We start from the raw sequence: 16,608 nt of genomic DNA, 5'->3' as shown, positions 1-16,608 counted from the left end.
CCCCCCGCTCTACAACCGGACGCTTCGGGGTGCTCTGATTGGCTCAGAGGGATCCCCGGGAGGGAGGGAGGCAGAAAGAGGAGGAGAGCCGGGCCTCCACGCGCAATCGGATCGCCGTGGCGCGCTGGCCACCGGCCGAGCCGGCCTGGCTGGGAGGCGCGATCGGGGGGCTGGGGGGCCTTCCCCGGGGGCCGCAGTGGCAAGGAGAGAAAAGCCGCAGGCGAGAAGGGATGCCCTGGGCTCGCTGGTCGTATTGTGTGTGGGATGCGCTGGGGGAGAGCAGAACCACCGAAGGGTGAAGCTTCAGGCAGGTGGCCCCAGGAAAATAGACGGAAGGCAAGTTCATTATCGTCATTTTTATATCCTATGTTCACATATCTAAAACCAGGCAAAAAGTCAGGGGAAACGATAGACAAGAGACCATTGCAGCTCAAAGCCCTTTCAACCTGAGTTAAAAAGCCCGCATTCCATCCCTGGAAATCAGCCAAAAGGAGCAGCAGCCAGCCCAGTAGGACCCTGGCTCTTTTGACTGGGTTTGGTGGCTTCTGTCCCAAGGAAGACTTCGGAGCCTCTCCTGTGAAGTTCTGAACCCTGGTCATGAAGGAGATTGATTTATTTTAATGTTTGCCTATTTTTTAAAACATTAGAATGCAATCTGCTTTCTTCTTTCTGCCTTCACCTAGGTCAAATGGTGTATGCCTCCTTCTGTTGCCTCCCAGCCCTCCAGAGTTGGTGCCAAAGGAATATCTGCAACTCTGCCTAGCACAGTATTTTACAGTGGAATAGATTCTCAACACACAGGATGAATGAAGGGATGGATTCCACTAAATATTAAGATCTTACTGCGAAAGAAGCAGTGCGGCAGAGTGGATGAAGTGTTGGAACTGGCATCAGCAACATATGGGCTTCGACATCCTGCCTCTGGCACACACTGTTAGCTGTGTGACCATGGGCAAGTCACTTACCTCTAAGCCTCAGGAAGCTCCCTAAAGCTCCTCTGAGCTAAAAGATTGCATTTGATTTTGATAGACGGTATAGATTGCAAATCCTTGACTCCATATGTATAAATTCTTACAGGTAGGCAAGTTTTGACAAAACCTGGAAACCCCCCCCCCCATACACCTTACAGTTAAATAGGGTACTAAGAAGGGCAGAAAACAAACTTGCAACTCTACAAATGGTGCAGCACAGGTGATAACGTAAAAGTCCCCAAGGGGATGGATGAATGGAATTAAGAATTTCCCAGGGGGATATAAATCTTGATCCAAGACAGAGATACATTTAAAAGGGCACTGACTATTGGATGATTATTTTGCAAATAATAGAAACCCCCAAAATAACGATTGAAGTCTTCAAAGCCCCAAATAGCAACAATATGACTGCCAGTATCCTAGATCTCTTCCTGAGGGTCCAAAATTGGAAATGTCTTTTAATAAGAGTAGCTGGCTAAGTAGAAAGTGCATTGAAGTTGAGAGTAAGGAGAACTAGGTTCCAGTTTCCAGTCCTAGCCAACAGCTATGAGCAAGTCATTTTGCTGCTGGGTCTCAGTTTTCCCATCTCTGAAATAGGTATATTATTACCAGTTATTGGTTGAAATTAAAGAAGGTCAAGGGAGGTTCTTTAGAGAGGCAGTGTAGTGTGGGGAAAAGAACACCAGTCAGAAACAATGAGTTTCAGTCATTGGTTCTCTAACATTTGTCATTTGTGTGACCTTTGGTAAATCATTTAACTTTTCGGACCCACAGTTTTCTTATCTCCTCATTTGTAAAACTGTTCCCTTTCCCACCACACACACACTCACACACACACACACACACACACACACACACTCTATTGTGGTCAGGATTGAGGGAGATAATGGAATTCAATCAATTTTTGTGGCTGCTATGTGCTGAACATTTCATTGGACCCTGGGGAAAATGACAAAGTTTAGATAAGGTTCCAGTCCTCAAACTTCCATGTCCCTTTGCCCTTATAGATACAGGCTTTCTCAGCTCAATTATTTCTTCTCTACTCAGCAGTAAGGCAGTTTTTCTCTGCCCTCCCCTCCTAATTCCCCTTTATCTTTCCATTCTCTCCCAATTAACCCCTCCCAATATATTATCAAGAAATCCTTTGTATAGAGGTTCTAAGGGCATATGGCTAAAGACCTAAAGGCTGTGATCAGAAACTTGGCACAAGAACATCTTAAAAGAAAATGAAGTCTCTTAATCACAAGTGTTCAAACCCCATCTGTGAATATTGAAGGATACTTGGCAAGGGTTATCTTTTGGAGCCAAGTTCCAAGCAACTGTTATTCGTCTTGTAATTCAGGTCCTGTTTTGCCAGAATGAAAATACTAGGGCTAGAAAGAACCTGAAGGGACACCTTAGTACCACCAGGTCATGGAAAGAATAGTATTTGAGAACTTGCTTAAGCCAAATGTTCAATCAATCAATTACTCAACATTTCTTCCATCTGCTATCTGCCAGAGCCAGATGAGGAACCTCCCCCATTTTTTGACCTTTTTTGGTCTCCTCAGTGCTTAACATAATGCTTGGAATGTGATAGGTACATAATAAATGATTATTGACTCAAGATCACAAATGATTCATATGACAGTAGCTATACTAACCAGAAATCTTTGCAGCTGTGTAGACCTGGCATCTGAGTGCAGAGATGGGATTTGACTGCTTGGCAGAGAAGGGGGAAAGGGAAGCATTACATACTATCAGAAACAAAGTAGAAAAGCCCCTTTATTCTGAAGGGCCACCTAGATTTATTATTAATATCAAAGTATTTTTATTAAACAACATTCAGGTGAGCTAAGGTTAGAACCCTGTTGTCCTAGACTCTGATAAGAACATTCCACATCTATGTGGTACTCTAAAGTTTAGAAAGCACATTTCCCTCAACAGCACACTTCTACTTGTGAGATGGGTAGAGGGGCAAGAATTAGTGTTCCCATTTTTCAGATGGTGAAACTAAAAGTTCAATGTCACAGAGGACTTGAACTCAGATGTCTTAGCTCTCAATCCAATGCTCTTTCCACTCCATCACACTGTTTTTAATAGGAATGGCATGACCATATTTACATCCATTTAGATGAAATTGTGATGTTTTCTTTAGCTGAATATTTTTATAGCACAATGCTTCTTTGAAATTCAGTTCAATTCAACAAACTAAGCAACTACAATGTAACAATTCTGGGCTCAGTGCTAGTCAGACAATGATGAAAACCAACAGGAGGGGCTCAGCATCCTCAAAGATCTTCTAACCAACAAGGGAAATCTGAAATATATACAAACAAACAGACAAATATGCTTTTCTCCATTGTTTTAGGAAATGTCCAGGTAAGGAAACTCCCTCCCCAAGTACAGGTTATCACCCTTGCTCTTCAACTTAGAATCTTACAGAATTGTCTATATATGGAGCACTGAGAGGGTCACCTAGGCAATATGGGCCAGGTGATTATTGTTCAGTGGTGACCAATTGGTTATCTTGGCAGATACTTGATGGTTTGCCATCTTCTCCAACTCATTTTATAGGTGAAGAAACCAAAGCAAACAGGGTTTGCCAGTGTCACAGTGTCTGGGGATTTGAACTCAGGAAGATGAGTCTTCCAGACTCCAGGCCCAGCATCTATCCACTGTGCCACCTTGCTACTCTAGGCTCTTTGCTATTCTTTGAGCAAGACCCTCTGGTCATTTTTACTCGCTGACCTCAATGCCTGGAATGCTCTCCCTCCTCATTTTACCTTTGGTTTCCTCCATGTACCAGATAAAACCCTAATACAGTAAGCCTTTCTTGCTTCATCTTAATCATAGTGCCTTTCCTTTGTTGATTATTTCTAATTTGTTTGCATTTAGCTTGTTTTTACAGTTATTTGCAAGCTGTCTCACACCTTACATTGTGAGCTTCTGGTGCAATGATGATCTTTGTCATTTTTTGTATACCAAGCCCTTAGCATAAGTTCCTGACCTATGTTGTTGTTATTAAGTCATGTCAGACTCCCATTTCTTGGGAGTGGTTTGCTGTTTCCTTCTCCAACTCATTTTACAGATGTGGAAACTGAGGCAAATGGAATGAAACGACTTGCCTAGGATCACACAGCTAGTAAGTGTTTGGGGCCAGGTTTGAACATAGGTCTTTCTGATTCCCGGCTCTGTGCACTATCCACTGTGTCACCTAGCTGTTTCCACATAGTAGGCATTTAATAAGTTTATTGACTGAGCAGTCTTACATACTTGAGCACTATCTGTTGAACTTGCTGAGGGAAACTAGACTCTGACTCAACAGCTCACTATCTTGTGTGGTACCTCCTCTTGTCCTCATCATGGCTTAAATCCCTTGCTCCTAATTTTTTGGGGGAGGGGGAGGGGCTCAGCATCCATCATCAACCTCAGCTTGGTCTGGACATTGATACTTCTGACAATTCTTAGTGGATTCTCTTGTATTCATCTTTTCTGGGCATTTCTAAACCATTTCCTTCCATCGGAACATATACTTCTTGAGGGTTTGTCTGGCTTGTTTATATTTGTATTCCTATATCTTAGAATAGTGCCCAAGACACATAGTAAAATGCTTAATACATACTCATTCATTCATTCATCCTTAGTTACTTGCCCTTAATTCTGGTTTCTCTTCTATATATCTACTTTAACTCTGAATTTGTTAATGAATTTCCTGCATATTCACTTCAATTCTCTTAGTAGCTCCTCTTTATCATCCTCATTAAAATCATTTTTGTTTCTGTGGTGGCAAAGAATTGGAAATCCAGTGGATGTCCTTCAATTGGGGAATGGCTTGGCAAACTGTGGTATATGTATGTCATGGAACACTGTTGTTCTATTGGAGACCAGGAGGGACGGGATTTCAGGGAAACCTGGAGGGATTTGCATGAACTGATGCTGAGTGAGATGAACAGAACCAGAAAAACACTGTACACCTTAGCAGCAACATGGGAGTGATGTTCAGCCTTGAAGGACTTGCTCATTCCATCAGTGCAGCAGTTGGGAACAGTTTTGTGCTGTCTGCAGGGGAGAGTACCATCTGTATCCAGATAAGGAGCTGTGGAGTTTGAACGGGGTACAAGGACTATTCCCTTTGATTTAGGGAAAAAAAACCAGATATCTTATTGTCTGATCTTGTTACCTCTGAGTATTCTGTTCTCTTTAAGGATATGATTTCTCTCTCATCACACCCAATTTGGATCAAGGTACAACATGGAAGCGGGGTAAGGACTGACAGAGTGCTATCTGTGGGGTGGGGGTGGGGGTAGAAGCAAGATTGGGGGAAAATTGTAAAACTCAATATCTTTAATAAAAATAAATTAAAAAAATAAATCCTGGGAAGAGATCTGGTTCCCTGCAATGAAGCCAGGTGCCTCTACAAGCTCTCAATAAAGTATCAGCAACAAAAAAATCATTTTTGTTTCTGCTAAAGAATTTTTTTGAAAGTTTCCTATTCCTTTGGATTGATGTCCCTTGCAGAACATTAAACTATTGGGTTCTACCTATCTTTTCTATGAAACTTCTGAATTTCCTCTTACAAAATCTAGACTTTATGGCAGTATTTCTATTTTCTAATGCAATCATTTTCATGTTCCTCCCCTGAGGTTCCATCATTTCTGCTTCATCTTTTTTTTTTTTTTTTTGGTGAGAAACAAGTACAGAATGTTAGTTCCTTTGGTTGTTTCCTCTACTTTTGAAAATAAAATTTTCATTAAAGCAAATCTCACATCTACTAATTTTGGGTGGAGGAGAGAAGGGAGGGAGAGGGAGAAGGAGAGAGGGAAAGGGAGAAGGAGAGAGGGAAAGGGAGAAGAGGGGAGAGGGAGAAGGAAAGTGTTCCCCTTTGGAGTCAACATCACAATGTTTTTCCATCCATGCCCACTATGGTAAGACAGATCTCTGAACACAGGAAGTACTTAGGAAATTCTGAATCAAATTAGTACTACATCAGAACACAGTACCTCATGGAATACACTAAAGAACTCTTTCTATACCAAGATTTTGTTCCCTTTGCTAAAATGCTCTTTTCTACTCTCTCTGCTTCTTATTTTTATTATCCTTTAAATCCAAACTGAAATGTTACCTTCAAAATGAAGTCTTAGTTCATGATGTCCTTCTTCTTTGTATCTCATATTGGTACTCTCAAGTATGGTCACCATGAAATACTGAATATTAAAATATCTATCATTCTTTGACTAAACTGGAATCATGTATTATCTAAATTTTGCATCTCCCTAATGCTTGGCAAAATGTTTTTCACCCAGTAGTTTTTTATAATAAATGTTTGAGGAAGGAAGGGAAAAAGGAAGGAAGGAAGGAAAGGAAGTGGGAGGAGGGAGGGAAGGAAGGAGGGAGGGAGGAAGAAAAAAGGAAGAAAAGAAGAGAGGGATGTGGGAAGTCCATTTGTGTCATTATATGCAAAACTATTTCTTAGGGGAAAGATGTTATAGACTATTCATGTTCTTTCATGGTAAGAAGAATCGGAGAATCTGGAATTCAATTGTAATTACAGATAATCCTTAAATCTCATTTTAACTGAAGCATTTCCATTTCCTTCTCCTTTTTTAAATTTCACAAAAAAAGAAACTAAACAATCAAAACTTTGTTTTCATCTTTTTTTTCCTGTTGGAAAATGGAGACCTATTATTCCACCAACTCTTTTAAAATTTTTTTTTTAAATTTATTTAAGGCAATGGGGTTAAAGTGACTTGTCCAAGGTCGCACAGCAAGGCAATCATCAAGTGTCCGATGTCACTTTTGAACTCAGGTCCTCCTGATTCCAGGGCCAGTACTCTATCCACTGCACCACCCTAGCTCCCCCTACACTAACTCTAATCGCAACATTCCCTAGTCCAAATTTATTATTGCCATTGTGCCTTGACCTTTTCTTTCTTCTGATTCCCTTTTTTTTCCATTTGTGAGTATCACTGTTCATCCAGTTTTCCAGTTATGAAAACTTGTTATTTTGATTTGTTCCCCTTTTTTATCATCTCTTGTATCTAGTTAGCAAGTCAAAAGAGTTAGCAAGTATTTTTTAAAATGTTAGATCTGCCAGGCACTTCTCTCTTCCCTCTGTCACTATCACCCTAGACAAATCACTCACTGCCCCTGAATTTGGTACCTGAAATAGCCCTTCAATATGCTTTTCTTGCTCCCAATTCTTCCTCCTTCCAATCCTTCTTACATACCATTACTATTCTTCTTTATGCTGTAATCAAAACCTTATTGCCTACTGACTATGGTTCAAATTCTTTAACCCGGTCCCTTCATAATAAATTGGAGCCACAATAAGTACAAGGCAAACAAAGCTTTGCCTCAGAGTACCAACTTTTGACTGGGTTATGCTTCTTCTCCCTCAAATCTAAAGGGAAACTAAGTTACAAAGTTTGACTTGCCTACCCAAGTCATTTTTCTTGGGGTTCTGTCACTGTGGTGCCCCTCTCTGAAAGGCTGCTTTATTATTGCCCCCTCTCTCCTACCTACCACCTCGCTCTATCTTCTTCTCAGTGGTTAAAGAATCCACAAGAGAATTGATGCCTGTCTCCTGGGGGCACAGTTACTCATTCTGTGATGAAATCTGACACACACTCTCACCCCACCTGAATTTTCTTTGGATTCAAGAATTCCTATAATCCCTTACCATCTTTGCTAGCCTTATTTCATACTGTCCCTATTTACATACTTTAAATTGTGACAGAATTCGCTGCCATACTGTCACCTGTAACTTTCCATATTTTTTTGTATTAAAAATTTTGCTCACACTATTTCCCTTTGCTTGAGAATAATCTTCCAGCCTCTTTCCAACTCCAATCTTTGTTGCTTTCTATTAAGCCCAGTTAAATGTGAAGTTATCCTTGATCCTCCAAGGAACCAATAACATATGCTCTCTTAGGTTTCAAAGAATTTCACTCATTTGCTTTTCTTGTTATTACTATTTTGCATTTTAGTTATTTATAATTGTCACATCTCCCTACAAATTGCAAGCTCCGTGAGTGGCAGGGACATGGTAGATTTTCTCGCACAATACACAATTAATGTTTGAAAGATGCTTTCTCTTTTTGTTGTCGTTGTGGGCTTTTTTTGCAAGGCAGTGGGGTTAAGTGATTTGCACACAGTAATTTTTAAGTGTCTGAGGTCAGATTTGAACTCAGATGCTTCTGTCTCCAGGACTGGTGCTCTAACTACTGTGCCACCTAGCTGCTCCTGATAGATACTTTCAAAGTTCATGAAAGTTTTATATTGGGGACCCCTTTGGAAGTCTTGGGAATCTTTGGACTCTTTCTCAGAAACATATTCGCTGTCAGCAGTCAAAATTGAAGGAAATACCAATTTTAGTTAAAAGCTAATGAAAATGTACTTTCCCCCATAACAGTACAAAAAAGATGTACTTTTTTCCTCTTCAAGTTAGTGATCCCCAGAAATCTCTCCAGAGACCACTTTGGGGTAGAAATTCCAGGTTAAGAATCCATGGTTTAAAAGAATTAGAATTTGATTAATTGAATGAAGCAAAAAACAAAACAAAACAAAAACTGGCCTAGGAAAAACACTTGGGTTCACTTCTGTCATAATGAAGACTCAGTCACATTGCTTCATCTTTCTAAGCCTCAAGTATCTCAAAGTGAAGAAATGGGATTTAGTCTCCAAGGTCCCTTGCTGCTCTAGCTTTCTGTGATTTTCTGATCATCAGCCCCTTATTTTTTGGGAAATGAACAAACTGAGAGGAGAATCGGGAGTGGGGAGAGGAGAAAAGGAGAAGTCAAAAGTTTGGATAATCCACCAGCTGAAGCCTCAACCCTGGATAACTGAGAGTTGCCTTTTTTGTCCAGCGTTTCGAGTTTCGGGGCTCTTTAAGGACAGTTGGCCACCAGGAGCAGAAATTTAAGACTTTCTTGATTTACAGCAACTTTCTGCCTGGAGAAGAAGCTGAGCATCTGTATGTAATTTTACCGCATTCTATTACAATGACAGCCTTTAGTAAGGAATCTTTTGTCTGCTTTCCCTGTAGTCTCTCTGTCGCCTCCCCCTCCCTTCTGAGGAAAAGAGGCATCTTGCAAATACTTGGGCCAGAAAGAGGAGGGAGTGGGTGACTTTGGGACAGCCAGGGCCACCTTGAAAAAAGTTCCCCTTTTGGCTCTTCAGCACTTTGAGAATACAATAGTCAAGTAAGTTTAACAAGAAAGCATCTGTGTTCTAGAGGAAAATAGAAACAGTGACTCAGGCCTATCCAGGCAGATCAACATGATATAACAGTTACAGCCCAGGCTCACAATAGAGCTGCCTTCAGGAAGCACCTCCAAAATCCACATCCTGGGTGAATTGCTGTTTGTGAAGGCTCCAAAGATCCAAGAGAGATCTATAGCATTAAGGGACTGTGAGGATTAATCTCTGTTCTGCCTAGAGCAGAGTTGTTCAAGCTTTTTTAGTGTCATGGACCCTTTTGGCAGACTCATGAAGTCTATGGACCCCTTCAGAATACTTTAAAAAGTATAAAATGAAATACACAAGGAAGCAAAGGAATCTAATTATTGAAATACCGTTATTAGAATATTTTTAAAAATCAAGTTCAGGGATTGTTTACCCTCTCAGGGGAGAAGGGAGAGAGAGGGAGTGGGGGATAGAATTTGGAACTCAAAATTTAAAAGTTTTAAAAATTGCTTCAACATGTAATTGGGGAAAAAATAAAACGTTGAATTAAAACATTTTTAAAAACAAAGTTAATCAGATTTGGTCTCAAACACTTAACAACTTACTGGCTGTGTGACCCTGGGCAAGTCACTTAACCCTGATTACCTCAAAAAAAATCAAGTTCAGGTTAAGAATCTTTATCCTAGAGGAAACAACTTGGTGTAAGATAAAGATCTTGGGCTCAAGAATTTGAAAACTCAGGCTTTAATGTGTCTGTGCCACTAACTGTATAGTTATGGGTAAGTCATTTAACTTTGCTGAACCTCAGTTTCCCCATTTTGTCAAGTGAGAAGGTTGGCCTATGTGACAATTCAAGTCCCCTCTAGTTCTAAGATAATCCCTATGTCTGACTGCCTGTCAATCATTAAAGTATGTAGTGAATGCTTATAGGATGTGCTTCATATGTGGTAGAATTTTTGGGAACAGGTGAGAAAACCTCTGAAGTAGACCAGGTATACTCTTGGGCTGTGAAGTCATTGTTACTTCCTTCTCCCCTCGAACAATGCATAGCAGGTTACATTCATGGAACCCTATGCCTCACTGTCCTCAGGGAAAATCCCATCCTAATAGAACTTCAGAATAAAGAATATCCATCACCCTCCTTTCCCTCCTTTCCCCAAAAAAGGTCCAATAAAGAAAATAAAATAGACCCCTGTCCAGACTATCACATCAACTGTGTCCAAGAGAGTAATCTAAGCAAGGGAATTGAGCTTGGGCATGTGTTGGCAGGTTCTGAGCCTCAGTTCATCTTTCTTTGTTCCAAGTGAGCTGCTTGAAGCAAGCCACAATGAGTCTTTCTTGGGTTGCTAAATTAAAGCAAAAAAAAAAAAGGATGAAATCTATAAATGAAGACAATTTTAAAAGTGATATCTTCTGTTTCCCTTAGGGAGATCAATCTTTTTCAGGGAGAACTGGGTGCCTATAGTAGGCACCAGGAGAGATAAAACAAGTCAGAAAGTTATAATGAAGCTTACACAGGTGACCCATACCTACCTAGATGGTTTTTGTAGGGGTGATCATTGGACCATAGAATTTTAGAGATAGAAGGGACTTTTAATCATCCAAGCACCACTGTCTAACATCCATGCCCTGAAGACATAATAAATATTCATTAAATGAATGAGTGGTAAGACCTTTTCATGTGACAGAAAAGAAATTCAAGGTCCAAAGAGGTCAATTATAAATGGCTGAGGATCATAGATTAATAACTGACTGACATAGGGTAATTTAAAGTTTGCAAAGTGTTAGCACATATTTCATTTGAGCCTTCCAACAATTCTGTGACATAGGTATGATTGGTGGTATTATTTTTATAGATGAGGAAACTGAGGTTTATCAGGGTCAAATAATTTACATGTGGTCACTATTGTTCATGAGGACAAACTCTAAAATCTGAAATAGTTTTAGAAAGCATTGAATTAGGTCATTTGGTAGAGAGGGGAAGACAGAAAGAAGGGGTGGCTCCCTCCTTCTTCTCCAAGCTATGGAAGATTTACTTTCAGAATTTTAACAAATGCAGTCATCAACAAATCACATGTACCCAGTTGGGAAATCTTGCTGTGGAGCTAAAGATAATGAGAGAGAAGCCAAAACACAATACAAACCTAGGTAGACTCAAAATAAGACCTAGATGTGGGGACTCACAACAAGAATATTTGGGATGTATCTAGGACCTGGAGATGGACAGCCAGATGACTCAGTGGATAAACCGGTAGACCTGAAGTCAAAAATTTGAGTTCAAACCCTGCTCAGGTACTTACTAGCCCTGTGACCCTGGGCAAGTCATTTAACCCAGTTTGCCTCACTTTGCCTCACTTTCTTCATATGTAAAATGATCTGGAGAAGGAAACCAAAAACCACTCCATTATCTTTGCCAAGAAAACTCAAGGGGGGGGGGTCAAGAAAAGTCATCCATGACTGAAAAATGACTAAACAAAAAAAAGAACTTAGAAAAACTCAGAATTCTTTGTATCATCTCTGGCATTCCTGGAGAGTTCCTGAGATCAGGGCAACATTCTGAGTTCAAACAATCCCTAGTCCCACAAAGTTATATTTAAACAGTATAATAAGTTTTCTGAGCAGTATCAGAAATGATAAATAATTTATAATCATATCACATAGTCAGAGGTAGGATTTGAACCCAGCTCTTTTTTTTTTTTTAGGCTTTTGCAAGGCAAACGGGGTTAAGTGGCTTGCCCAAGGCCACACAGCTAGGTAATTATTAAGTGTCTGAGACCAGATTTGAACTCAGGTACTCCTGACTCCAGGGCCGGTGCTTTATCTACTACACCACCTAGCTGCTCCGAACCCAGCTTTTATTAATTATTGTACTACTACTACCCCATTCCCAATTCAGTCTTAGGATCTCTTTTTCCAAATTCATTGCACTAGAATCCCAGACCTAATTTTTATCAATTCAGAGTCATTCAACTAGTTTCAAGCATGCTCAGACTAAAACTCAATTATCTTGACTCTCTCTCTCTCTCTTACACTCTCTCTCTCTTTCTCTCTCTCTCTGTCTTTCTCTCTGCCTCTCTCTCTCTGTCTCTCCCTCTCTCTTTCTCCTCTCTTTCCCCTCCTCTCTCTCTCTCTCTCTCTCTCTCTCTCTCTCTCTCTCTCTCTCTCTCTCTCTCCCTTCCTTCCTCCCTCTCTTTCCCCCTCCCCCTCCTCCCTTTCTCTCTCCCCACCCCTCTCTCTCTCCCTTCCTCCTTCTCTTTCTCCCCCTACCCCCACCCTACCACACTGTCTGTCATGATATATGTATAAGCAACATAGACAATGAGACATATGTCTGGAGGATCTAGCATGTGATAGTTTAAAACCAGCATTCTTTGAAGGAGTCTGGCCAAGAGGGAACATAAACTCTTGGAATGCAGCCTAGTTGTACAACATTATGACTGTGTGGTTGACCCTTACGGGGCTGGTTGTCTTCTATGAACATCATGGGCCTCAGTTTCCTTATCAGTAAAATGAAGTTCTTGGACAAATGAGAATGACAGGATAGGGATTAGATCAGTGATTTCACTGGTACAGGGAAGTGTTGGGTGGGGAAAGGCTTTACCATTGCTTCAGTTCTTCAGATTATAGTTTTTGACAGTTGCCTAGATCACTGAGATTTGCCCAGGAGATCTGACCAGGATTCATCAGAGGCTGAACCCAGGCTCCAAGGTCACTTATCTTCCTCTATACCATGCTGCCTTCTCAAGACAATGATTTTTTTTTTTAGGTTTTTGCAAGGCAATGGGGTTAAGTGGCTTGCCCAAGGCCACACAGCTAGGTAATTATTAAGTGTCTGAGACTGGATTTGAACCCAGGTACTCCTCACTCCAAGGCCAGTGCTTTATCCACTACGCCACCTAGCTGCCCCTTTCTCAAGACAATGATAACAATACCTCACAAGCCAATAATAATGTACACTGATTTGGGCCTTCACGGTTTTACAAGTTAACTTTTCTCATGACAATAATAGGTAGCATTACGAGCTGGACAACAAACTAAGAGGGTTACAATTATCTCATTTGAGCCTTACAACAACCTGCTATTATTTATCCCCATTTTACAGAAGAAGAAACTGAGGCAAGCAGATTAAATGACTTGCCCAGATTCACTCAACTAGTAAGATTTTGAGGTTGAATTTAAACTAAACCTCAGAGAAATGACATGCCCACTTGTGTATTTAGAATAAAAAAAAAAGGCTGTAGGGTAGAGACATAGCCACTTCATGATGTGCTTGTCTAACTTTAAGAAGTTAAATTGGGGACAGCTAGGTAGCACAGTGAATAGAGTACCAGTCCTGGAGTCAGGAGGATCTGAGTTCAAATCCAACCTCAGACACTTAATAATGCCCTAGTTGTGTGACCTTGGGCAAGTCACTTTTAACCCCACTGCCTTAAATAAATAAAAAAAAATTTTAAAAAGAAGCTAAATTACTGTAGGTAGGTGTGCCAGAGCATTCAGTTACAACCAGGTAAATATAGCTCTGAGATCCTTTCCATCAATCCAATATGATGTTTGTTTGTAGGTTCATGGGATTTAAAGCTAGAAGGGGATATACAAACTAGCCCAATCCTTTCATCTAGAGAAGGTGACCCTGAGAGACCCAGAGCCAACATTAGAACCTGAAGAGGGAAGAGCCTGAAAGGTCACTGAACACCTAAACCATTCAGGCTGAAGGTAAAGACTAGAATGCCCTAAAGATGGTTAACAACTTTTGTTGTCTATAATATCAACAAGTCACTTGACCTTTCCAGTCTTTGCAATTCTCTATAATATGTAGATGTGTTGGCTATCTGCAAATTGATGGAAGAAATTTCCAGGTTAGGAATTCCCTACAATTTGAAATCACAAGTCTGAACTAAAAAAAAGAAAGAACTATTACAAATTTCACTAAATATTAGAAATAATTTAGAAAACTTTTATTTAAAATTTTTCTTTTTATTATGAACTTAAGAAATATGTACATTTTAGAATATAAGGAACAAAAAGAAGGTTGTATATGAAACTGTGAACTCCTATTACAATGTACTTTAAATTTAACTTGGTACTAATAACACTACCCTGTTTGTGTCTCCTAATCTCTTTTTTTGTATTTTTTTTCTACTTTTTTTGATGCAATCAGGGTTTTAAATGACTTGCTTAGGATCATATAACTAATAAACACCTAAGTTCAGATTTGAACTCAGGTTCTTCTGATTCCAGGGCTGGTACTCTAGCTGCTCCTCTTGGTATTTTCAAAAATATTTCACTTATGCTCCTTAGATAATCCTAGAAAAAGAAATGAAGACTTCTCCAGGGGACAGAGGACAAAACAGAGCATAATGCTCCAAGTATGACTTGTTTTAATACTGCTAGTAGGTATGTTATCACAAGTATCACTCATAATAATAATTACATGATCACAAGCATTATATAAAATATATTTGTAATAATAATTGTTAAGTATTAACTTTTATACAATATTAACTAACATTGAATTAATTGATAAAATAATTAAATGCTATAACTAATCACAAGTAATACTACTTGGAGTAATAATAATAATATTATTATTTATTATTTGGGAAATATTGAAGGATAACAACAGGAATTAGAGATAAAAGAGCCTCTTCATCTTTAGAGAGTTGTAAGGCATAATTAATGGATAGGATTGTGAAAACTCATTGAAAATGCAACTCCAATACATCATATCTATTTGCAAAAATTCCTGTGAGCCCATTTTCATTTAGAGCCAATGAAAACAGAAAGGATTCCACATTGCCCCCAAACCTCTGGGTGAGACTCTCTCACTGGGGCTTTATTGGCTTCCCTCAGATTAAAGAACAACTTATGTTAGCATCATTTTTCACTGAACACCTTATTTTATTTAATCATTTTTAAACCAGGGCAATTATTTGTGTTCTAGCTGAGTGGGTGAAATTAGCTAGTTGTTTCACTTTGAATCCCAGCAAGGATAAGAGCCTGTCTAACCCCCTTGGGGACATTCCTCCCCATTAAGAAGTGGAGAGAAATGACACAGGAGATGGCAAAACCCTTTTGTCTCCTCTTGGTGAGGTGGGAGTTTACCAAGAGGAGTGGGGGGGGATGACTCTTTGGGGAAAAGAGGGAATGATTTGATCTAAAGAGCAGGAGAGGTGGGGAAAGGGGGGGGTGAGAAACCCTGGTGAGGAAAGAGAGAGAAATGGAAAGAAGCCAGCTATCAGTGGAGAGGCTGCAGTATTGATGCAGCAAGAGACTTGTGGGATGAGATTTTCTGAGTAGGAAGGCAAAATCAGTGAAGCTGGAAAGGAAAATTCATGGAGCGGGGGCCAAGATAATGGAATAATGCTATATCACAGGGTAGCTTAAGCAATAATAATGTTTGAGATCATGATTCAGCTAACATCTTAGGATGCCTTATGTGTCTATGAGTATTGGAGGACCAGTTTCTGGAGAAATAAAGTTGAAAGTCACCCAAAGGACAATTGAAAGGTACATAATAGGGGTGAGTAGTGTACAAAACATCACCAACCAAGAACTGTACAATAACTCTTCACTCAATTTCTATATGACCAGAAATTCCTCAACCACATGACCTTTTTTTTTTTTACTAGGGAAAGGAAGAAGATAGAAGACTCCTGTTCAGGATCTATGGGACAGTCGAATTAGTCAAAGGAGAGAAGGCAGAACATCAAATAGTTCATTTGTTTCTATCGTCTCCCCTCTTATTTGATGCTCCTCCTTGTCTGACTGCTTTTTCTCATGTCTTTAGCTGCATCACTAACTAGCTGTGGGTGTCCCCCAAAGCTCTCATTTTTCCTTGTGTAGTATCTCATTTAGTGATCTCATCAGCTCCCAAGGATTCTGTTTTCATTTCTGTACTGATGATTCTCAGCTCAGTATGTCTAGTTATAGTCTCTGTCTCTTGAACTCTAGTCCTAAAATCACCAACTGCCTATGGACACTTTAAAATGTATGCCCTATAGGCTTCACTTCGTAAACTCAACTCCTGAACTCATTATTTTTGCACCCCCCCACCCCAGCCCATCCCTATTCTGAACTATTCTGAAGGAATTATGGCTAGTAGTGTTGAAGGCATCACCATCTTCCCAGTCACTGTTGTTATCCTCAACTCTTCATGCCCACTCATATGACATATCCAATCATTTGTCAAATTTTGTCATTTTTTATCTTTATAACATGAATGAATGAATAAAATGAAGTGTACATTCCTTGATAGTAGAGACCGTGTCTTTTCCCTTTTTTCTGTGTTTCCAGCAGAAGCTAACACAGTGTTGGGGTCAAAGGACAACAAATATTTTCCAGTTCCTTTGAGTATTGGAAATCCAACAAAAAAAAAAGAAGCCAGAATTGCTGTATTTTCAAGGGCTACTCATTGGCCAGATTACCCAAGAGGTATAAAAATGTAAATTAGGGATTCTCTAAGTAAAGTGGT

The 16,608-nt window shown here is 39.9% G+C and overlaps 1 long non-coding RNA gene across 2 annotated transcripts; it reads left to right on the top strand.

Moving 5' to 3' along the window:
- Nucleotides 1-60: 60 nt before the first annotated feature.
- LOC141513122 (uncharacterized) lies at nucleotides 61-16,367 on the top strand. 2 transcript variants are annotated; one of them, XR_012475716.1, is made up of 4 exons: nucleotides 61-336; nucleotides 684-1,077; nucleotides 14,436-14,531; nucleotides 15,767-16,367. It is a non-coding gene; the product is annotated as an uncharacterized LOC141513122 (long non-coding RNA). The 2 variants fall into 2 exon arrangements; XR_012475717.1 differs by lacking the exons at nucleotides 14,436-14,531; nucleotides 15,767-16,367 and adding an exon at nucleotides 5,159-5,176.
- The last annotated feature ends 241 nt before the right edge of the window (nucleotides 16,368-16,608 follow it).

Source organism: Macrotis lagotis, chromosome 2 (genome assembly GCF_037893015.1).
Source record: "Macrotis lagotis isolate mMagLag1 chromosome 2, bilby.v1.9.chrom.fasta, whole genome shotgun sequence".
Classification (NCBI taxonomy): Eukaryota; Metazoa; Chordata; class Mammalia; order Peramelemorphia; family Peramelidae; genus Macrotis; species Macrotis lagotis.
Note: the sequence above shows the minus strand (reverse complement) of the source record. Positions and strands in the feature narration are given on the sequence as shown.